Genomic DNA, 24,143 nt, shown 5'->3' with positions numbered 1-24,143 from the left:
CAGCAGTCTTGGATAATTGGTGCATTTGATGGGAACCCAGGGGAGATGACCCAAACTCCTCAGCCATTATTTCACTAAACAAAGCATATCAGACCTGTGCTTTTGGAAAATCATTTGACAGCCAAGTGGGGAGGATGGATTGGAGTGGGGAAATTGGGAAAAATATGTGTCTCATTTCTGAAAGGCCAACCCCTGAAACTCCCCGGCACCAGAAAGAAAAAGTTTATCAAAAGCAGAGGCACAAAAGATACCCCCAGTAATCAATTAAAAGCTTCTAAATCCAGGTCATCAAAATAAGTACCCTAGTTACAAAGATCCAGATCAAGATAAAAATCTGTCTTCAGAAGTCAAACAGGCCTGTACCTTTTCCCTAATTTCCTCAAGGAAAAACAAAACAACAAACTCTAAATAAAAACGCAAAGCTTTGATCAACAGAAACTGCCTTTTAAAAGCAATGCCATTTTAACATAGACACTGAAACTGATGACAGGAAGAGAGGAAGTTTGCAATAGGTCACTTTCCCTTCCTTCTGCGCAGGCATAAGTGACAACACTTGGCTAGAAACTGGCCCATGCCCCAAACTCTTGGACTCAGTCACTCAACATGCATTCATCACGAGCTTTGTGAGTGTCATGCATGGCTGTTAAATACTGGGACACAAAGAAAAAATTGAAAACAGTTCCTGCCCTTAAGGGGTAATGGAGGAGAGCACAGACAATTTATCTAGGTGTACGCAGGATGCACACAGAATGGATGGAAGGCAGCTTAAAAGGGAAAGTATTAGCTGTTAAACACCTCCAACAGAAGGTAGGGTTTGAACTAAGTCTTGTAGTAGCCAGGGACTCTAAGGGGTGAAAGTGAGGAGCCAGAGCATTGCATGCAGGAAGGACAGCCAAAGCAAATGCATGCAGAGAGAACCTGGACTTTGTTTTCCTCTTCTCGGGGGTTGGGCTAAGTCTCATGCACATCCTCGTTTCAGATATAGTTCTGGACAAGGCTCCCCAGCCTCACTGGAACACAGCTCTAGATCTTCATTTGTCAGTCCGTAGGTTTAAGAGCCTTGCTTCTCTGTTGCCCCATACCCAAGACTCAGGCTTTCTGTTCACATTCCTATTTCCCAGCGCCACTGGCTGGGTTCTGACCTGCAGCCTCATGCCTGGGGCTCCAATGCTGGCTCCCAGACACAGCCCCACCTTTCCACCTTACTGCCCTTGCTCACAGCTCTCTATTCCCAGGATTTTTTCCATTCCTCTGCTTACGTGTATGGGGTTGTTTCTTTGCAGGAGTCAGAAAGAAGGTGCAGAGTGCCTCTTCCCTCTGCCCAACCAAGGGCTTTCTGAAACCACTGGGGAAAGGACCCTAGGACCTGGACCCAGCTGTAGAGGCTAAGATGTCTATCCCCAAGAGCTGCTGGGATGGGCAGATTTTCACATTAGTCCCTATGACTACTCCTCCCTTCCCTCATCCTCTTTTTCCATGCCTGAGTTCAAGTCAATACCAAGCTTCTTTGCCTCAAGTATCCTAGAGACAAATCTCATCTGACAGCTCATATGGAGTAAGTTTATATTACAATCTCTTTTTATGTCCTAGAACACATTCCTGTGCCTACTGTACTATTTTCTACTTCTGGTAATAGGTTTTTTGTTCATTATTTATTCATTCATTCATTCATTCATTCATTTATTTATTTTTGGGGCAACAGACCATATCACTAGGAGCCTACTTCAAAAAGCATTATTAACTACAATCTTAGGATTGTGGAATTTAGAGCTGCAAAGGATATTAAATATCTAGTCCAGGGGTTTTGCACAGGTTGGTGAGTGAAGAATAGTTTTTACACTCATAAATACAGTAAAATTTATTTTTAAAATGTAAAAATCATTCCTGGCTCTCTATACAAATTAACTATAAACAAATTAACAGGAAAAAGCCAGATTTAGCTTTCTAGATGTAGTTTGCCACCCTCCAATGGTCCAACTCCCTCATTTTACAGATCATCAAATTGAAGAGGTAAGATGATTTGCCCAAGGTGATACAAGTAGTGAGTAACAGGGCTGAGATTCTTACCCAGGACCTTGGACTCCAAATCCAGTACTTTTCCCATTATACCATATCATCTCTAATCGCTCTTGGAAAGCCCGATTAATTGAGTAGCTACTGTTCACAGTTTTTAGATTGCTCTTTATCCTTAAAATCTTGGAGGCTTCCCTTCAAATTGAACAGCTATAGAAGACCACTAGTCAGAAAAGGTGGGAGGGGATTAGAAAGATGAAAAAAACTATTCTTTGACTCCATTCTACCATAACCATAGTAATATTCTCTTTTGGCCTCAATGAAATCAAGCCAGGGGAAAGACCCATGAGTCCTTGGAGTTTGTTAAGATAGGACTGAACGGAAAATGGTTTTTCTTAAGTAAAAAAAACAACAACCACTGATTCTTATCATTTAGGTAAGAGAATTTCTTACTTTCCTGTTCAAGGAAGCAAAAAGGGTTAACAAAGCCTTAGACAGAGGAATCTATTGTCTGTAGGGAAATAGGAAATCAAAAGCATCCCTTTCTCTAGAGATCTAAAGACTAAAATCTCTAATAAAAACAAACAGTTCTCATTTTTATAGAGCTATACAGATTACAAAAAGAAGCTTCCCTCAAAACTCTATGAAGATTATTATTTGAATTTAATAAAGAAATTGAGTCTCAGAGAGAGACAGTGACTTGCCTAAGGTCACAAAACATTTAATAAGTGTTGCTAGATTAAAGTCCAGAGCTCTTTCTGCCATACCACATGTTGGCTCTACCACCCTATGTCTCTCTCTGGATCCACACACCAGCCCTGCCTAGAAGTTAAGCAACTCCTGGAAATGATTTGGAGCCTAGGAGGATAAAAAAAGGCTATACAATGATCTGTCCCTATCTTCTCCAAGAGATGCCAATGGAAGTTTCCTTCTTCTGACACTTTCCACTGCCTACCATTTGAATCTAGTGACACTTACAGAGACAAGAACACTGGCTTCCTTTCTTTATTTAGGTCCAAAAAATTTTAAAAAATAAAAAGATGCCAGGCAGAATGGAGTATCTATCAGGTCAGCAAGATACAACAAGGTCTAGAAGGTCCAATGGAAGAGCTGAATTGACAGGAGGACATGGCAGTTTGTGATTCCTTTCCTATACATTAATCTATTTATGGAAGCTCATTTCCTTACAGAAAATGCCAACCCCCCTTCCGGCAGGCTCCTTGTAAGGACTGGTTCCTGGTCTCGAGGTCCAGGACATCTTTGGCTAGGTCTGATGGCTTGCCCCACTGTCACAAGACCACTCAACTTCTGATCTTGGTGAACATCTCCTTTAGTGATATCTTTCTGAGTCATTCTTTTCAGTCTTTCTGATAATATATATATAAATAAAAATGCCTGTGAAATGGGCAGAACCAGGAAGACCATTTATATAACCATACTGTAAAGACAAACAACTTTGAAAGACTTATGAGCTCTGATCAATAATAATACTAACAATAGTTAACATTTTTACAGTGCTTTAAGGTTTGCAGAGAGCTTTACCAATATCTCATTTTATCCTTGCAACAGCCCTGGGAAGTACGTGCTATTATTATACCCATTTTGTAGATGAGAAGAGATTGAAAGAAGTTAAATGACTTGCCTAGGATCACATGGATAAGAACTGTCTGAGGTAGGATTTGAACTCAGTTCTTTTGGACTCCAGGTCTAGCACACTAGCCACTTTGCCACCTATGTACCTCAGATCAATACAATAACCAACCAAGATTCCAGAGGACCCATGATGAAACCTGCTACCCACCTCTTGACAGGGAGGAGATGGACTCAGGATCCAATCTATGGCACATATTTTTGGACATGACCAATGTAAGAATTTATTTTGCTTGACTACTCGTATTTTTACAAGGCAAATTTGTTGCAATGGAATTTCTTTAAAAGACATTTTCCATTTATCAAAGTTTTATGTTTTCATTTGGAATTCTGTTTGCTTTTTAAAAATTTTAATGGGGAGGATGGGGAGAGAAAATAGATTTTTACTCATTAAAAAAACAGAAAAAAGTTTTGATGAATTTTTTTAAAAGTGGAGTAGGACAACCATAGGCCTTAAATTGCTTTATAAATAAGTTATGAAAAGGGGATAAAAGAAAAAGAATATATGAGGACTAAGAAAAAATTTGGCAAATGACCAAGAAGATAGAGAGATTTCCAAACAGATAAAAATGATGCCCAAAGGGATTATCTAATCCAGCCTCCAAAGAAGTCCAGTGATTTGGCCTCGGTCACACATCTCGGTAAGGCTGGGACTAGAACTCAAATCTCTCGGAATCATAAACTCATAGATTCAGAACCCATCAAGTCCAGTCTTCTCATTTTACAGCTGAGGAAACTGACCCCCAGAGAGACTCAGTCAGCCAGTGTCTAAGGCCACATTTGATCATTAACCTTCTACTCTTTCTGCACACCTTTTTGTCGTTGCTGTTGTTTTGTTTTGTTTTTTGGATAGGCAATGGGGGGTTAAGTGACTTGCCCAGAGTCACACAGCTAGTGCATGTTATGTATCTGAGGCCGCATTTGAACTCAGGTCCTCCTGATTCCAGGGCCGGTACTCTGTCCACTGAGCACCTAGCTGCCCCCTCTGAACACCTTTTTTCGGAGATGCAACATGCTGTAATTATGGCCTGCCTATAGGTGACTTCCATACTTGTCTCTTAGGCCCTGATTTGTCTGCTAAACTTTACTCCCATATTTCCATCTGCCTGGTAGACATATATATTTTGGAGGTCCCACTGTTCCCTAAATGCAGGAGGTCTAAAACTGAGCTCATCTTATCCTCCACCTTCTCTAAAGTGGTCCCCCTCCTTACTTCCCTTTTCCTGTTTTGAGGACCACCAGTCTCCCAAAGGAAACCACAGCTGAAACACTGGACTTACCTTTGAGTCCTTCCTCTCTTCATTGACTCCCCAGTCTAACTGGTCAACCAGTCCTACAGACTCTTCCTTCTCAATAGATCTGAATTCTGCTCCCTTCCCTTTCATTTTTCTTGTTCCCAATGCTAGTTCAGGCCCTCATCAATATATATCTGATTTATTACCACAGTCGCTTAGCTGTGATCTTGTCAAAATATTTTGGAGATACCCTGTTTTCTAGAGTTAAGGCCTATGAAGCAGGCTGTGCCCTGAGCTTAGCATAACAATACTCCTTTGTGCTCAGAACGATATCACCCTCCAGCAATGTGTTCCAGTTCTGATCCAGTTGGCAATCTTTTTGTCTCCAGCCTATCTTGTATCCATAGTGGGACTGGTTTTCCCAAAAACAAACAAACAAAACTCTATTTGATCTCGCCACTTTCCTAATTAGGGTCTTCTAATGGTTCCTCATTGCCTGCTGAATAAAATACAAAGTCTATAGTGAGGTACCCGGTACCCTTATATCATCTGGTCCTTCATCTCCAACTACTCAGTTTCCCCAAAACCATCTGCTCCCATGAAAATGGTTCATTCACCTACTCTACCACCTCCATGATTCTGCTCATGCTGTTCCACCCACCTGGTAGGCCCTTATTCAAACCCTGTGCAAAACCCAGCTCAAGTCTTTGTGAACAAATTAACCCCCGGCCAGGTCTGAACATGTATGCTTCATCCCATACCTATACTTCACAACCTGTCTGATAGAGGCATGACACACGTTTCACCAGAAAGCCATGATTGGTCACTGGGTAAAACTGATTTTTCAATGAATGCTGTACTCTCAAAGAATGGTCCACAGACCCCGGGGGTCCTTAAGACCCTTTCAGGGGGTCTGAGAGGCTAAGACTCTTTCTATAATAATACTTAGGTGTTATTTACTTTTTAAAATAATGCTCTGTCCTCCAACTGCCTATCTGGGTGAGGCTGGATTTTTTTCATATACTTTAACCAAAACAATACATCACAACAGATTGAATATAAGAAGCAAATATGAGAATCCAGCTGTCTTCTATTAAGCCAGACATTAAAGAGATGTGCAGAAATATGTAAAACAATGTACCTCTTCTGACTAAGGTTTTTTAGTTTTGGAAAATAGGGGGGTTTTATGTTAACATGAAGTGAGTTTGTTATTGCATTTTAAAAATGTATAAATATTTTAAAAATTTAGCCAGATTTCTAATGTGATAAATATTGATGGATATAACCCACATAAACAAAAGCTCTCTGGAGGCCTCAATAATTTTAAAGAGTGTATAGAGGTCCTGAAACAAAAAGTTTGAAAACAGATGCTCTTTCATATTTTGGCAAGCTTTTTACTGGGTGTCTTTTAGGATTATTTAACTCTTGTATTGTTATTTAATTTTTTGCATTAGTTTTGTTTCCTCAGTTAAACTCCTTGAAGACAAGGACAAAGCTTAAGCACAAAACGGCAAATTTGTGAATTTGACTGGAAATACGTAAGTCTTCTCGAACCTCATCATCAAAGCAAACTGGACTGCCATCTTACATACACACTCCTTAGACCATCATTTTTGCAGCTTAGGACTCCTCTGGACGTTCATCTTCACTTGCATGCTCGGGAAACCATATACTGTGATCGTCCCTGGGGCCCCAAGCTCTGTGAGAGATGCCCTGGTCACTAGGCAATGGAGGATGCGGCTTTAATAGTAACTTTAATCCATCCCATGGGACACACACTTGTTTGGGTCCAATGGTTCCCAAACATTTTAGACACAACACACCTTCAGGTCATTTTGTGTTTGGTTTTTTGGTGCCCCTTTTCCAGTTCCAGCTGTACTGTTCTGGAACTCTTCTCTTTCTCACTCCCTTTCTCCATTGCTCTCTTCCTCTCTCCTCCCTCCCATTTCCCTCTGTCCAACCTTCTCCCTGACCTTTTTTTTTCCCCTTTCTTTCCATGAACAGAAAACTTCCACCCTTGGCTCAGAGCCAGCAACACTTGGGCAGAAGGCATCAGCAATCTTCCTAGGGAAAAGCCTTGTTTCTACTCCTTCTGCTAAGGCATGCAGTGAATTATGTTCTGTCCTAATCCTGGACAAGGGACTGAAATTTGGGCTGCTCTTTGGCCAAACCCAAGGCACCAGGGAGAGGGCTGAGATGAGACTGACTATCCTTCCAATTACCTCTTCTTAGAACCTAGACATTCTCATGGGGAGGACTGACTGTGACTATGGGCTGCCTCCTTTCAGCTCAGATGGTCTGCCAGGACCAAAGGGACCTCCTTTGAACCCCTCCCTCAGCCCCAGGAGAGAGGTTAAGGACTGAATTAGTACCTGTGTTCACTTCACTGGTTTCACTCTTCCATCTGGGAAGTCCCACTCTCTCACACTAGCCTCAACATACACCTCAACACAATCCTTTCCTTTCCCCCTCACACTGGTCAGACTGTCAGAAAGCATTTACAAAGTTCTTAATTGCTAACAGCAGCCTACAGTATTTATTCTCTTCTTTTCATGGGTCCAGCAATATCAGATAGCTAGCACTGAACTGGGAACAATTTCACAAGCCACGGAAATGCTGATTTAGAGGGTGGGCCTGCACCAATGGAATCCTGGATATAAGGGTTGAAAAAAAATAGTGCAATAAGAAAATAGAATATAGATTTTAAAAAGCCCTTCATTTATGATTTAAAAAATCAAATAACAAACTATAAAATCCATGACCCAGCAAAGGCCCTCCCTCCACAAACTACCATTTTCTCTGCTGATAGACAGCTTTCCATTGCCTCTAGACAGATATTCTTAGAATGTAATTAAACAAACTTGGGCTTCCTACTGCACAGCTGGCTTTGGAGTCGGGAAGACCTATGTTCAGCTCCTGACCCTGATACCTACTGGCTGTGTGGTCCTGGATAAGTCATTTAACCTCTTATGCCCCAGGCATCTTTCTAAAACTATAAATTGCAGGGCATGTGTGATTTGTATTGGTAGAGAGAGTTTTCTCATCAGATAGCTCCCTACATCCTGAAATCAGACATCCCAGTTTAAAAAAAAAGTAAGGCACTGTATTATTAGGAACTGGGGCTAGAGAAGACTGAAAAAAATCTGTTCCTGCTCTTACATTCTTATAAATACAAAGTAACAGAAAGTAATTTCAAAAGGTAGAGGGTGCTAATAATGGGGGAGATTAAAAAAAGGCCTCACTTAAGAGACAGCGTCTGAGCTGTGCGAGGAATCTTACTAGTTGGAAGTGAAGAGGGAGGATGTTCCAGACATGGAGAACCAGGTGTGGAAAGAACCAGGCTGGAGATGGGATGGCCAGTATGGGGAATAGCAGGCTGGTTAGACTGCAGTGGAAAATGGGGGGAGGGGAAAGAGGAAATGATACTAAAAAGGTAGGTGGGAGCCAGGTTGTGAAAGGCTCTAGATGCCAGAGTGCAATCCTGGTCTTTCCACTGAGGTCTTCTCTCCACTCAGCTCTGTTCAGCACAACACAATCTTATACCCCTATGATGGAAACTTGATATTTCAACTATGCATGAACTAGGTAAGATATATAGACACAGATATATCTAGTTATATATACATACACATACACATATAAAGACACGTGCATATATTTATGCATCTATAGTTTGTATAGATATATATGTTATATAGATGTATACAAATACAATATATATATATATATATATATATATATATATATAAAAAATAAAAATTTAGCCTTTGAAAACAACTCCCACTCATAGTATTGTTGTGAGGACCTAATGTGTGACCTTTGATTAGTCATTTAAACCCCTAGGCCATAGTCCCCACATCTGTAAAATGACAGAGTTAGACTAAACGGCTTCTAATTTGAGATCAACTATCTTCTGGTCCTATCAGTTATTGTATGTAAAACACTTTGCAAGTCCGAAAGGGTTTTGCAAACACTCTTTTGTCAGCTCTCTTCCCTTTATTACTTTCTCGCTAACCTTTAAAGGAACCCTAGTTGCATACCTGAACTTTTTCTCTTAGACCACTTGGTCCCAGAGGAAGCAAGCTCTTTTCTGGCTCCGCTCCAAAGGTACCCCTTACTTCCGGGTCAAAACTACTCTCCTCAAACCCACTGCTTTATTTACAGTCAGGATAAGAGTCCCTCTAAATTCAACACAGACCTTTCAGAAAGGAGGCATTCTGCTACACTGTCTATCCCTTTAACAATCTCAGTCACTACTTGGACTGAAAGACAATTTAAATCACTACTTGAACAATAGTCCCTTGAGTTCTTGATTGAAGGGGTCCCTCCCCAGAACAGCTGGACATAGAATGAGCTCTGACTGGCCAAGGCAATCTATCAGCTAAGGGACTGCTATTACCCTCTCCCTATCCGTGAAACCTCAGACAAGCCTCCTTCCACTTCGTGAAGGGATTCAAACAGCCTGCATTTGTTTCACTACAGCCTGGCACAGAAGACAGCACAGTAGCTATTCCATCCAAAGTGTCTGAATGAATGGGCGGAAGATCAGGCTCCATGAAAGGGAAAAAATTAGGAGCAGAATCAGTTACACATCACATCAAAGGAGCCAAGAATTGATAGTTTAGAGAAGGAGACGGAGGAGGAGGAGGGAGGAAAAATGGGGGGAAGAAGAAGAAGAAGAAAAAGGAGGTGGTGGTGGTCAACAGTCTCAAATGCTGCAGAGGTCAAGGAAGATGACAGCAAACATCAGTGGATTTCGGATAAGGGGTCATTGGTGATTATAGGGCAGAGAGCCTGATTAGAGAGACAGAGGGTTAGGTTAGAGAGACTGAATGAGGAAGTGGAAATCACGAGTACAGTATACCTGAATCTGATCTGGGACACATCAGCTGCATGACCACAAGTAAGTCACATAACCCCTGTGAGCCTCAGTTTCCTCACCAGGAAAATGGGGATAATTAACCTTATAGGACCTACTTCACAGAGTTGATGTGAAGCTTAAATGAGATCAGATATGTAAAACACTTATTAGTGTAAATTATTATTATCTACTAATCATCCTCAAAATTTCCCCTTCTCTTGCCTCACCTTGGTCTCCCAGGAGCTATTTTTTTTTCTTCCCTTAAACTAGATTTGTGATTTCATGGGTGTAAGGAATTCCAGTTAAGCACTCCTCTCCATAGGTAGATCGGCACGTTCAGTGCAATTTATCTTCTTAGAGAGCTACCTTGGACATTGAGAGGTTAAATGACTAGCCCAGAGTTACCCAGGCAGTATGGATCAGAATTGAGACTTGATTTTTCCTGATTCAAAGGCCAACTGACCATCCACTATGCCAAGCTGATCCTCACCTGGCAGATATTTCTTCAACTGATCCGTCAGCAAGCATACTAAAAACAGCCCCCTTCTTTCTCAAACATCTTAATACTTGACTGACATGTAATCCTGATGGATGTTGAAAATCTCTGTCAGTAAGAGCTTCTATGCACACTGTGGCCCCTTCTCTGATGCCATCTCAATCCTCTCTGCCCTCCATCAGTAAGCTGGGCTGCCATACCAGTCTGCCAGAAGTAACAGCAGTAAATGGATTCTCCTCCTTGCCAAGTCTACAGAATGGGGGTGCTATCTCCACTATGGTTATTTTGGGCCCGTTTATCTTGAGCTGCACTAGGAGGATTCCTCTTTTCTGATGTCTTTTCACTCCATTAGATGCCTCTGTCCAGCTGAGGGCTAAACAATGACCAAAAGTGACTCTTTGATGTCCTGGGAGCTTATAACACAACCACTGATAGTGAAATAGAACAGTAGATTCCATGGAAGACTGAGCAAGCAACTGTGGGAGGAATGGGAAGTAAGAGCTGGAGGTCAGAAGTCCGTCATCCCCCCCCCCCGCCCCCTCAATCCAAACTTGAACAAATTATCTCACTTACAGCATAAGGATTATAAAATCACAGATTTCAAGTTGGAACGAATCTCAAGAGGTGATCTAGTCAAGTCCCCTGCCCCATTTCACAAAGGAGGAAGTTGGTGAAGTGACTTACTTAAGTTTACACAGAGCCAGGATTTCAGCACAAGGCCTCTGACAGTAAATCCAATGCTCTCTGTACTACTGAACCGAGTCAAGAAGCCTGCAGAGCCCTGAAGAGCCAGCACAGACTCATATTTCTTAAGTGGGGATAGAAGAGGGATAGAGAAAGTTAAGAGTTTTGTAAACTGTTCAGGAGAGCTCTGTCATGCCTTCTTCCCCTGGCCCCTGACCAAGATACACTAACTTACATTTGTATAATACTCTGCAGAGCACTTTCCTGTTTTCATTTGCTCCTCCCAACCATCCTATGAGGTAGGAAAGGTAGGCCTTTTTTCCATTTTATGGATAAGAATAGCAGTTCTCAAACTTTTTGGTCTCAGGACCCTTTAACATTCTTAAAAATTACTGAGGACTTCTCAAAGAGCTTTTGATTATGTGGGTTATATCTATCAATATTTACCATATTAGAAATTAATATTCATATTAGAAATTAAGAGTCTTTGTTAAAGTTAAGTGACTTGCTTAAGGTCACACAGCCAATGAGACCAACCTGGCCTGAAAATCAGCTCTCCAAACTCTAAGTCCAATGGTCTTTCCCCTATTCTACATCAGATAAGCTGCTGGTCTCTTCCTCTGTCACAGTTCCTGGCTGCAGAGGAGTAACTAAATATTTCTGCGTACTGTGTGAGTTCTAAGAATGTCTTCCATCCTATCCCACCCCTGAACCATGTCCAAATTTGCCAAACCAAACCACAGGAAAACAACTTTCTCCACAACTATCATCAGTATTCTTTTCCACCAGACCAGGGTGGGAATCACAGGACCTAGGTTTTTAACTTTGACTTGCTGGGTGATTCCGGACAAGTCACTTCACCCCTCTGGGTCGAAGTTAGGCCATCTATAAAACAGTAACCCTACCCTCCCTACTTTAAGACATTGGAAGCACAAAGGAAGTTGTTATTCATAGAGTCCTATGTTGGGCTGTTACACTTACTAGCTGTGTGACTTTGTTGGGGGAAAAAGCAGCATTAATTATCTTTTGATTTTTTTAGGGCAAGATGTGGTAGGTTAGGAATAGCATTAGGGACTTTTCTGCCTAAATACATCGTGTCCCAAAAGCTTTAATAGATTAAAACTGCGCGAACACTTTTAGAAGATTAAGAAGTCATAGACATTAACCTCCCTGGTCCATAGGATGATGGCTCTGTGTGATCTTACTGCTCCAGAGTTACACAAAGCTGCCTAGCCCGTCCTAGAAATGGCCATCCCAACCAACAACAAAGAAAGAAAAACTGAGGCTGGAGGTGACCATATGTGGAGGTAAAATTATAAAGTGTCTTGCTGATGAAAGATGGGTAGATGGAACATTTCAGAGATTCTCCAGGCACAGATGAGGGATCCAGTAGAGATAAAGGTGGCTCCCCTATCTCATGCTGCTTTCCAGCAAGAAACAGTGGGGGGGGGGTGTTTATGTGTGTATATACACACACATAAACACCCAAAGGGTATATACACACATGTGTATATATTATAACCTTAAAACTTGAAATTGAGCTCTGGTTTTTCAATTTATTATTGCTTTTGCTCCATATAATTTAAAGGAAAAAATGTGCTTGTCAATCTTTCCATTTGGGAATCATGCAAAGGAAATAGAAGAAAAGCCCAGCCACAGTGTGTATGTGAGAGACTTCCCTCCCACCCACCACAAGTATAATGTTTTCATCTTGTATAACCTTTACAAATTTTATTTTCCTCATAAGAGTTGAGGTTTTCCACTCTTGAGGATTCTGGAACAATTTGGTTTGGGAGCGGTGAGAAACAGGGATTTGAGAGAATACAAATTTTAAATGATATCAGATTAGGCCAGTGCAACAATATTCCAAAGCAGCAGTTCTCAAAGTATGATTCAGGGTTCCCTTTCAAGGTTGTGTGAGATCAAAACTATTTTCATAATAACATACTTTTTAATCTCAGGTATTAATATTCATCTCAAATATTGGTAGATATAACCCACATAAACAAAAGGTCTTTGGGGAGTCTGAAATAGTTTTAAACAGTATAAAGGGGAAAAATTTGAGAACCACGACTCCACAGCATTGGTTCGCCAAATTTTTCTGTCTCTGGGCAAAAGATGCTATATAACATGGCTCCAAGTCCTCCAGTGAAGGGCACCATCATCTTTCCACTTCAGAGTCATTCCTCTGTATTCAACTCTTCCTCTCTACTCAATCAGTTGCCAATTCTTATCAACTCTACCCCCATATATTATTCCCTTCTTTGTCCTCACACAGCCAGCACCCTAATTCACCCCATCCCCCCTCATCAGAACTATTTCCGCAGCCTTCTACTTGGTCCCCCCTACCTCTGGTCTCTCCCCTCTTCATGCCATCCTCCACTCACCTCCAAAATGATTTTCCTAAAGCAAAGGTCTGACCATGTCACTACTCAGCTTGAAAAACTTCAACCCCTCCCTGTTGCCTCCAGCACCAAACACAAACCTCTCTGTTTGGCATTTAAAGCTCTTTACAATCTGGCCCTGGCCAAAGTTTCCAGATTGAGTCCACACAACAACCCCTGACAGGTAGTGTTTTCACCAAACTGACTTGCTGCTCTACACAACATTCCTATCTCTGTACCTCCGCACAGGCCGGGTGCCGAGCCTGGAAGGCTCTCCCTCCTCACCTCTGCCCTTTGGGCCTCCCCAACTCCCTTCAAGTCTCAGCTCTGGGGCCACTTCCTACGTTCCACCTCTCTCGACCTCGTCTCTCCATTGCTCTTCCTTTGAAATCCCTTTGTACACTTAGTTGTTATTTGTCTATGTGCACTGTATTTGTATTCCCAATGCCTGGCACAGAAGTGCTTAATAAACGTCTGTTGACTGATTCATGCTGTTTCCTTGAGGTCGGGGACTGCCTTATCTTTGTCTGGGTCATAGATGGCATTTAATCCTATTAAAATGGGAAGAATGGCACTATTTTCAAAGAGACACCAATGAGAATGGTGATAAAGATATTATTGATTCATACCAGAGACAAAAGAGACTGTCTCATGTCCTCACATTTCCGGCCAGCATTACCCAAAGGCAAAATAGGTAGCTGTCTATTTGAGCAAACAAGGTAATCACAATGTATATAAAGTGCTTTATGAAATGTAAAGCACTATATAAATATGGGCTATTATTATTACAATGTAGTATGATTTGTAAAGTAGCATGAAGGCCTTCTTTCTCTCCCCATCCCAAAACACTTCTCCAACTGGACTCCTGCAGTACCTACATACAATTCCACAACTGAAAATTCACTGTTTTGGATTAAAGTAGCAGTTCTCAACACTTGGAACCCAGCAGGGACCTGTGGAGTTAATGCAAGAGATGCAAAAATTCACAAGGCCATGAAGCATTATCATCTTGATTTTAATTAGGAATAAAATATGCAGCATGAATAATGGGGCTGTGGAATCTTCAGGACACTGATAAACCAGGGAAGGCTAAAGGAGGTTACTTGGGATAGTGGTTCATATCTTACAAAGAATAGTGCTGGAATTGGGGATGGGCAGCCTGGAGGAATGGTGGGGGGGAGGGAACAGGCAGCTGTCACCTTGAAGAGGAATGAGAAAGGTTCTGTTTGGCTCCAGCAAACAGAATTAGGAAACAACAGATATCCTGTTGTAAAGAGGCAAATTTAATCTTGGAAAAACTTCAAAAGTAGAACGGGCTACCTCCAGGAGCAGTCATTTCCCTCTCACTGGAGGGCTCCAAGCAAAGGCTGACTGACCCTTTGATGCAGATACCATAAAGGGGGCTCCTTTTCAGGACTGAGTTGGCCACTGGGGTCCTTTCCAACTCTGAAAATGTACAATGGGGGTTGTGTCAGTTTTTAGTTATTGAAGCTTTATTTGTGCTCAATGAGGAAAAGATTCTTTAAAGCAAACCTGCAAACTGCTCATGGTGGGTTACACCTATAATTCCATGTACCTGGAATTCCAGCTACCAGGGGAAGCTGAGGCCGATGGATCTCTTAAATTTGGGAGTTCTGAGCTTCAGTGGACTAAAGTGATTAGATATCTGTACTAGGTTTGGCCTTACTGTGGTGAACCCCAGGGAGCAGGGAGGCGCCACCAGACTCCCTAAGAATGAGAGAATGGCCTATGTCAGAAATGGAACAGGTCAAAACTCCCATGCTAAACGGAGTGGGGCATTCCTGTCAGTTCTAGTCTTGTCCAAAAAGGAAGAGCCAGTCTTTTAAATGAATGAATGATTAATGAATGAACAAACAAACAAGTAAAAAACAAATCTTTATATAAAACCACCTCGCTGACTTTTGGCTTCATATTTATTAAAAGTACTAGAACTTTTGGGGAAAATTATGAAGTACCAAATGCTTTCTTTTTTTCATGGCATATGTTTGGGAAAGTGGATGTTCTCTACTTGCTGCTTTGAAATGTAAATAATGAAACGAACTAAATGTTAAATCAGAACAAGGATTGAAACTTCCTTTCTCGGAAAGGTAAAAAACAGCACTAGCTACTCCATGAAATGACTCAGTATAAAAAGCAAACATACTTCCACAGGCTGAATAAATAATGTATCTCACATATAAGTATCATTATTTTTCAGCTGTATGAAGATTATGATTATAATGAAATACGAATCCATGTAAAATTTTTTCTGAATTCATAGTACTTGGTAGTACTTTGGATTTTCATAATTGTGAATACTAATAGCACTACAGAGAAAGAGTCCTTATTTTTGTTTTGGTTAGGCAATGTGGTTAAGCGACTTGCCCAGGGTCACACAGCTAGTAAGTGTTATGTGTCTGAAACTGGATTTGAACTCAGGTCCTCCTGAATCCAGGGCTGGTACACTGCACCACCTAGCTGCCCCTGGAAGAGTACTTGTTAAAAAGGGATCCTCATACTGAAAAGACTGGGAACCACTGGCTTAATCAGGTACTTCCCCCACTCCCTACCCCCCCCCAGTTAAAATGCAAACCTTTCTGGAAGGTATAACATATTAATCTGGTACATCATTTACACCTTTTAACAGAATTAGGTGGCAGCTAGGTGGTGCAGTGGATAGAGCACCAACTTTGGAGTCAGGAGGACCCGAGTTTAAAATCCAGCCTCAGACACATAACACTCACTGGCTATGTGACTCTGGGCAAGTCACTTAATCCCAACTGCCTCACCAAAAAAAAAAAAATTATATTGTTAGAATCCCTCCACCTTGATAAAAACTCAGACACAAATGAGGAAAGTTTTAGTGGGAGGTAGAGGGGAGAGAGAGGTCCAGCGTGTGATATAGCGTCCAAGGAAAACAGATAACCATGGATGCCAGGAGGGAAGAGAAAAGTACTGAAAGGTGAGAGGGAACTGGAGAGTAAACTCAGCTTGCTTCAAAGTTTTGCCTACGACTGGCTCTGTCCATGTCAAGCCCATATGACACTAGTGCCACTTAAGACTCACATCTTAAGAACTGCTGTCCTGAAGCGCCTTCTGCACACTTGTTTACAGCTTCCCATCTGATTTTAACTGAGGTTGGAAGCTCACTTAAAAACCAATCTCATGGTAGACATCAGATTTGCTCATTTTGGTTGCTAAAGCTTCTGATGCCAAGTATCCAAAACTTATTTATGTGTTTTTCTTTAGCCAATAATAGAAAAGATCTGTAGTGTAGGAACCTGGCAGTGATTTGATTTTGAATTGAAGTTGATTCAATTACTGTCAGGTGTCTCATTCAAGACACCCAATAGTCAAATGAATGAGAACTATCAATTCATCTAGAAGCGGGGCTCTGGGTAAGGGGAAGAGGGGGACGCCAGCACATCTGTGGACTTGTTTTGTTTTGCTTGTTAAAATGTTTTGATAACTATTTCAACAGAACTAGTTTTCTTTTTTATCCTCTATATTTTATTAATTTAAAAACATTATTCTGAGAAGGGTCTTGCATAAGTGTCATGAGACTGCCCCAGAGGTTTATGATGCATAAAAGGTTAAGAACCCCTAATCTATCTCTGTATTAATTTATGCTTTCAGCAAATAAAGTGCCCAGACTGTGATATCTTGGTGTTCGAACTTGGCAGAACTCTGTGGCGAGCTTGGTCCTTTCATTATTCTGCCAGTACAAGCCATAAGCACTTGCAGAATCAGGTCTTGCAAACAGCACCCATCGAAAAAGCACTGGCTTTGGACTGAGAGGTCCTGTATTCCAATTCCACTTCTGTCATGTCTGACTTTTGGCAAGTCAGTTAATTTCACTGGGGCAGGGGGTTAGACAAAATGGCCTCGAAAGTCCCTTCCAACTTTAAATCTATGACCCTATTTAAAAAATATATTAGTCCTTATTCATCCCACACCAAGAAAGCGCATTTAGCCCCAGTTTGGGGATCAAAAACCATAGCTTGGTTGGGCTGACTTACCAGACATTAAGATGCTATCCTGAGTCTCCCAGTCTGGGTTCTATTCTCTCCTCTTTATGGCTAGATGTGGACTCTAGATCTGTATCCCTGCCATGTACCCTTAGACTATACATCTGCTTGACACTGACCTAGGCTTTCCTAATCTGTTCCATATCTTGCATGTTGTCAGGGTCTCCTTTAGGTTTGACAGACACATTGTGTAAGGGAGAAGGAACTGTTCAGAAGGTAGTGACAACTGCTCAATATCAGTTTCTTCATCTCTAAAATGGGAATATTGATAGCACCTACCTCCCAAGATAATTGTAACCGTATGTGTGTATATGTATATAAGTATGTGTATATGTGTGTGTATACACACACACACTCACATGCATGCACACACGGAAGCACTAGGTGGCTCAGTATATTGAATACTAGTCCTGGAGTCAGGAAAAGCTTGAGTTCAAATCTGGTCTCAGACACTTACTAGCTGTGTGACCCTAAGCAAGTCACTTAACCTCTGTCTGCCTCAATCTCCTGGAAAAGGAAATGGCAAACCACTGTACTAACTTTCTAAGATAACCCCTGGAAAGAATTGATGCAGTATGGTCCACAGGGTCATAAAGAGTTGGATGCAACTGAACGACAACTATTTTTACATATGTATACAGACACACATATATACATACATTTACATATAAATATATGTGGATATATAAAATATATCCATTTAAAAGATATAAAGAGATACTATAATGCACTTTGCAAACTTTAAAAACCATATTATTGTTATTACTGTCAAAGGCATAACTTTCATTTATCATATCCCTCTGTTATTCCTTGTGTTCAACTAAACAAACATTTATTAAGTACCTACTGTGTGTCAAACATTGTGCCAGGAACCATGGATGCAAAGAGCCAAAAGAACTGGGTTTTGCCTATAAGGAGCCTACATTCTACTGCAGGAATTCAGGCAGCTCAACCCAAACATCTCCCCTCCTTCCCAAACCCCCATAGCGCAGGGAGTACACGGCCACAAGAATAAAAGGAAAGCCACCCAAGGTCACCAGACCCCTGCAACATGCTCTGCTCTGCCTTGTCTTACTTCTCTCTGGCTTAGCTTCACTGCTTTTCTTTTTATGCCAACATCTGTTCCCCCTTGTTGCCCTGAAACCTTAGATGCTAGCCTCAGTTCACTATACGGATTTGTGGTACTTGTTATCATTCCACTGTCTGTCACTAGAAGATCATCTTCCCCCAAGCTTGGGCGCCTTTCTTGTATACTGAACTTTAGGCTATGCCCTTGCTGGCCTGCCCTCACTTCCACTTCCAGTTCTTCCTGACCTACCTTTTCCTGTTGCTTATGAACCAGCACTGACGCTCGACTCCCTGACAGCCATGAATGCCTTCAATGAATTGAAGTATGATATCATACTCTGTCTTTTACCAAGGGTTATGGAAATAATAATCATCTGGTTGGAAAGTTTATCTCCAATTCAATAAACACATATTAAAAGCCTACTACGTACAAGGCACTGTGCTAGGTACCTGGGATACAAAGACAAAAACCAAACAGTACTTCCCCTCAAAGCACTTGCATTTTATTGAGAGATAGAACATATAGACAGATAAGTAAATTGAGTATTTAAAAAAACAACCTGGACTTTAATGCATGTAGGAAGTTCCTGGTTATAAACAACTTCTATCAGTACAGATCAATACCTTCTATGCAACTTACAGTCTTAGACAGGTTTATAGGGCATGTAGACGTTACATGACTTGACCAGGGTCATGAAAACAGTATGTATCAGAGGTGACACTTGAACCCTGGTCCTCAAAACCATGAGGTCTGAGCTCTTCATCCACTGCCTCACCTACATAAATTTATACAAAATAATAAGTGGGGAGGTAGAGAAAACCAGGGAAGGCACAGTATTGGAGGTGACTCTTGAGCAGTGCAAAAATTTCAGAAGAATGGTTGATTAGGGCTGTATATATAGATTTGGGAGTCATTTGTTTAGAGATGTATAGAGTTTTGACGTATGGCAAAAGGGAGATGAGAAAATTCAAAACAAATGGTCTCCAGTCTGTTAGCAGAGAGAGATCTAAGATTGGTGTGGCATGAGAATAGAAGGGGTTTGAAAAAATAACTGGGGAGACTAGGACAGCATTAATCAAGGAAATACAAAAAGACTGCATGCAGTAGTGAGAGCCCAGTTGAGTTAACAAATTTGTGGTGGGACTACCTTCACCAAGTCATTTCACTTCTCTGGCTCAATGTCCTCATCTGTAAAATGGAGGGATTAGACTAGGTGATTGGACATAGGATCTTTTAATCCTATGATTTAGATTCCCAAAGGATTGGAGAAGATGGATGGTACGGATGATTCAAGCTGAAAATTGGCAGGGCATGATGGTAGTAGAGAGTCAAGGGTGCAAAATGTAGTAAACCATGATGGATTAGTCAACTTGTAAAGTCAAGACTGTGAAGGGAGGAAAGTGAGGCAGAGCAAAGAGGACAGAACTGGAGGTCACAGTGAAGATGAAAGTATCCATTATGTCACTGTACCCTTTTAAAAAGATGTATGCCAAATTCCTTCTTTATCTCTGTGAAGACTTTTATTCATGCAAACTAATTTTCATATTTTTGGTTGTTGAAAAATGAAAATTCCAGAACCACTATCCTTTTTACCTCAGTGGCCAAAAAACCTAGACCCAAATGTGTTGCCTAAATGTCACACAATCTGTTCAACTCCTGTGGCTGAAAGTATCCTATCTGCTTCCTTGATATGGATTCCATTCTATTTTTCCCTTACCTGCACACATTTAATCTAAAAACAATCTCAATCCTCCTGTTATTTAGAGTTTATATTTCCCAAAGTGCAAGAGGCTAGTCTCTCCCCCTCCTTCAGTCCTCTCACGACCGCTTTTCTGAGTAAAGTCTCTGTTTAGCCACGACTTTCAAAATTCTGTTCTCTTCATCCAACAGGACCCAGCTCCAAAGCAGTCTTCAGTCTAAGACTGATGTATGTGACACTTTGGGCTGATGAGGAAAGGAAATTCATTCTTTTACATTTCACCTCTCCATCTTAGAATTCTTAGATTTCTTTAAGGATCTGCCTTCAGATCCTCCTTGCTTTTAGGGCTCTCCACCTTATCTTATATTTACTCATCTGTTTACATGCTATATCTCCCTGCCCCCTCCCCCCAATGTAAGCTCATGGAGACCTAATGGCTGTGTTTTGTTTTCATCACTGTATCTTTTATACACAAAAAACTACAGAGCCTTTGTCACCTCCCCCCCAAAAAAAGCAGCATTTAACTGCCTGTTGTACCTCACCTCAGTGACAACAAAGTGTTCCAGGGCTGCATAATAAAAATCCTAAAAAAGACACTACTTACTATACTACTTACTTTGCTGACGTAGCTCATTATTACAAAGAATCTGTTAAATTATAGCCCTGAAACATAACTAAGTGGTGTTAGAAGGTAGTTAGTATGTTATCCTTTCTCTCTACCCCTCTTAAAAGGAGGAGCTACTGAACTACTGCTTTCCTGTTCACAGAGAATCGACTGCCCAGCTTCTTCAGAATGCCTTAGCTATTACTACTACTGATGCCATTACATCGCCAAGGTCCAAGCCCTGCTCAGAACTTGGCTCTGAATAAATCTCCTCAATAATATATCCTGTGTTCCTTAATCAGAATTCACTTTTACTGAACCTTGCCCACCTCTACACCACCCTCAGAATAAGAGAAAAAAAAGAACCAAAATAGTACTATTTGCACTCTGAAAAGCCCCGCTACCTCAAGAATCAAACCACCCAAACCCCTGGCACAGGTGCTGGAGGAATGGCTGCTCACTATTTTTTTATTATCACCTTCCAATTTCAGGATCCTCCCTCCCAATCCCCTTCCTTCTACCTCAGGTCCCTTTTCGAGTCCCTCTGGCTGCAGAAAGAGGTCGGTACCGGTGGAACAGCTGGCTTCCTTAGAACACTTTTTTTAAAAATCACTCGGTCTTGCCCTATCGACCACTGCCCTCCCTGCCCCCTCCTCCCAAAAAAGGGGTATGATAGCTTTGCAGTCACAGGGGACGACAGACTAAGTCCACTGAGAACCTAGCTTCATCTTTACACATGGACACACACCCAAACACAGAACACACGCGCGCGCGCACACGCACACACGCACACACGCACGCACACGCGCACACACACACACACACGCACGCACACACACACACACACACACACACACGTCTTCTCCAGCCGTCCATCGCAAAGGCAGCCCACTGAGCTGAGCCCACTCCCAACTGGGGAGATCCTCCAGTCCCAAGCTCCTCAAGTCGAGCTTGGCCATTTCCTTTCTCTCCCCCCACTTCCCTCCCTCCCTCCCGGGGTCCCGCGGCTTCGCTCTCCCGACAATGACTAGCCCGAGGGGGCCCGAGTCTAGGGCGGGGACCCCAACCAGCGTCTCCCCACTCACCTTGCTCGCTGCCAGGGCCCCCAGCTGGGCTCCTCGGCGCCCACGGTTCATTCTGGGGGCGTCCAGCCGGGACCCAGCTGCAGGAGGCGGGGGGGAGGTGGAGGCAGCAGCATCGGGCTGCATGGCTCCCAGACCCTCCGCCCTTTTGTTGCTGGAGGTTCTCACAATGCACGGGAAATCTCTCTTTCCCTTCTCTCCGGCTTCGCTCCCCCACCGGCCCCTTCCTCTCTCACGGCCATGGGACTCGCTGCCTTCGCGACCGATTCATTCCCCCCACTTTTAAAGGACCTTCTTTGCTTGCAGCCCGGTAGGTTCCTTTTTTTTTTTTTTTGCTCTTGCTCGGGAGTCCTCCTGGGTGTTCCCCCCTTCCTCTTTCTTTTCCTTTCCTTTCCTGACTTTGTGACTATCTCTTGTGACGTTAATTCCACCCCTTCCCTCCCCTTCCCCTCCCCTCTCTCCCCTCCCCTCTTCTCTCCCCTCCTCCTCCTCCTCCTCCCCCTTCGTCTCACTTCCCACCCTAGCCTAGCCTGACCCATCCTGACTCTTTTCCAGTGAGCTAATCTCGAGCTGGCTGAAGAACAGACTCAGTTACTACGGCAACCTATGTCTCTGAATACTTGATGGACTCGGAGGAACTACAATAAACAGGACCTTCTGCTAGTCTCTCTCCCTCTTTTTAAAATTTAACTCTTTCTCTGCTGCAAATCATCGAATGACAGTCTCATGCAATTCAATTCAACAAGTAGTTACTACGCGCGTACTAACTGTGCTAGGTGCTGGGGAGAGGCAGCTCGGGTTTAGACCGTTGTGTTCCAAAAGTTCGGGGCTTTGGAGCTAGGGATACATTTTCCGGCAGAAAAAGCTTTAAACGGTGATTAGCTCCATAGGTCAGCTTACAAAGTTCTACGTGATCCAAAATGTAGCTAAACTACAGAAAACATTAGTAGTAGCCTGCATGGGGGCGCGGGTGGGGGCGGGGGTAGCGGTGGGGGTGGGGGGGCGGCAAGTAGTGCAAGAAGAAGAGAAGGAAAAGTTTCTTCTGCTTTTTCTGGGTGGTAAAGGTCAACAGTGGCAGAAATTGAAATAAGGGTGATTGGGTTTTTTCCAGGACAATCTAGCTGAGCTCCAGGACCTCAGGGCTCTCAAGTTGGCTTAAATCTCCAAGTTTGGCACCTCACTCAGTTCTGACTTATGCCCCAACCAAAAGTCCTATTTCCTCTGCAGCAGGAGTAATGTGATTTAATTAATTCACACTAATATGTGAAAGTCCTTTAATCCTCCCAGAGGTATTTGTATTTTTTAAAGACCATGTTTATTAATCCAAATGAATTTCTAATTGGTCGGATTAAATACAGCAAAATGAAGTTAAAAAAAAGAGGCAAGGCTGCCTTTCCTAGGAGACTACCTCCTTATTCAGCTTCCCTAAGAGATCAATATGTCTTAGTGGGTTGGGATGACCCTGGACTCTGCGAACAAAAGGGTTTGCAAAGAGCTACTTGTGCATCAACTCATACCAGCCTTTCTTTGGTGCTATCATTGTGCTCATTTTACAGATGAGGCAACAGAGGGGAAGAAAAGTCCTGCCCAAAGCCCCACAGCTTGGGGCAGCTAGGTGGTACAGTGGATAGATAGGGGCCCCTGGAGTCAGGAGGACCTGAATTCAAATGTGGCCTCACACCCTTGACACTTACTAGTTGCGTGACCCTGGGCAAGTCACTGAAACCTAATTTCCTCCCCCCCCCAAGTCGAATAGTTAGCGTCTGACTCAGTTCTTACTGATTTCAACACTCAATCCTCAAAGCAGTGAGGTGGCTAGATTGTGGATAATAGACTACAGGACCTGGAATCAGAAAGACCTGAGCTAAAATTCTGCCACAGATATTTATGTGAATCTAGACAAATCTCTTAACCTGTCTGCCTTAGTTTCTTCATTTGTAAAATGGGGGTGATAATAGCAACTACCTAGCCAGGTTGTTATGAGGATAAAATGAGATATTTGTAAAGCATGCTGCAAATGCGCTATTATTATTATCTATAGTGTCACTTAGCAACCTCAAATGAAAGCCATCATTTGAATCAGATTGCACGCTGTCTTGGGGAGGGAGGTGGGAAAGAGGTGAAGAAAATTTAAAAGTCAAAAGCTTATGGAAGTGATTGTTGAAAACTAAAAATAAATTAATTAAAAATTTTTTTTAAAGTCACTGAAGAAGAGATATATTTTAGTCATGGTCTTGAATTAATTTAAGTGTTTATCTTAATGGAGAAGACTCCTCTGGATTTTGTCTCACTTTCTGTAGTCAAGTCTGGGAAGGAAGAAGGTTCTGGTTAGCTAAGC

The 24,143-nt window shown here is 42.2% G+C and overlaps 1 protein-coding gene across 2 annotated transcripts in view; it reads right to left on the bottom strand.

Annotated features, from left to right (window-relative positions):
- Positions 1-22,231, bottom strand: part of DENND2A (DENN domain containing 2A) — a 118,569-nt gene extending 96,338 nt beyond the window's left edge. Inside the window, exon 1 of one of the 2 annotated variants that reach the window (XM_020997955.2) lies at positions 21,809-22,231. The gene's annotated coding sequence lies outside the window, so the exon portion shown is untranslated. The remainder of the gene's footprint in view (positions 1-21,808) is intronic. The other variant, XM_078153360.1, reaches the window with a different exon arrangement.
- Between the last annotated feature and the right edge of the window lie 1,912 nt (positions 22,232-24,143).

The sequence above is a fragment of the Phascolarctos cinereus genome, unplaced genomic scaffold, assembly GCF_003287225.1.
Source record: "Phascolarctos cinereus isolate Bilbo 61053 unplaced genomic scaffold, phaCin_HiC Scaffold_1;HRSCAF=81, whole genome shotgun sequence".
Taxonomy (NCBI): Eukaryota; Metazoa; Chordata; class Mammalia; order Diprotodontia; family Phascolarctidae; genus Phascolarctos; species Phascolarctos cinereus.
Note: the sequence above shows the minus strand (reverse complement) of the source record. Positions and strands in the feature narration are given on the sequence as shown.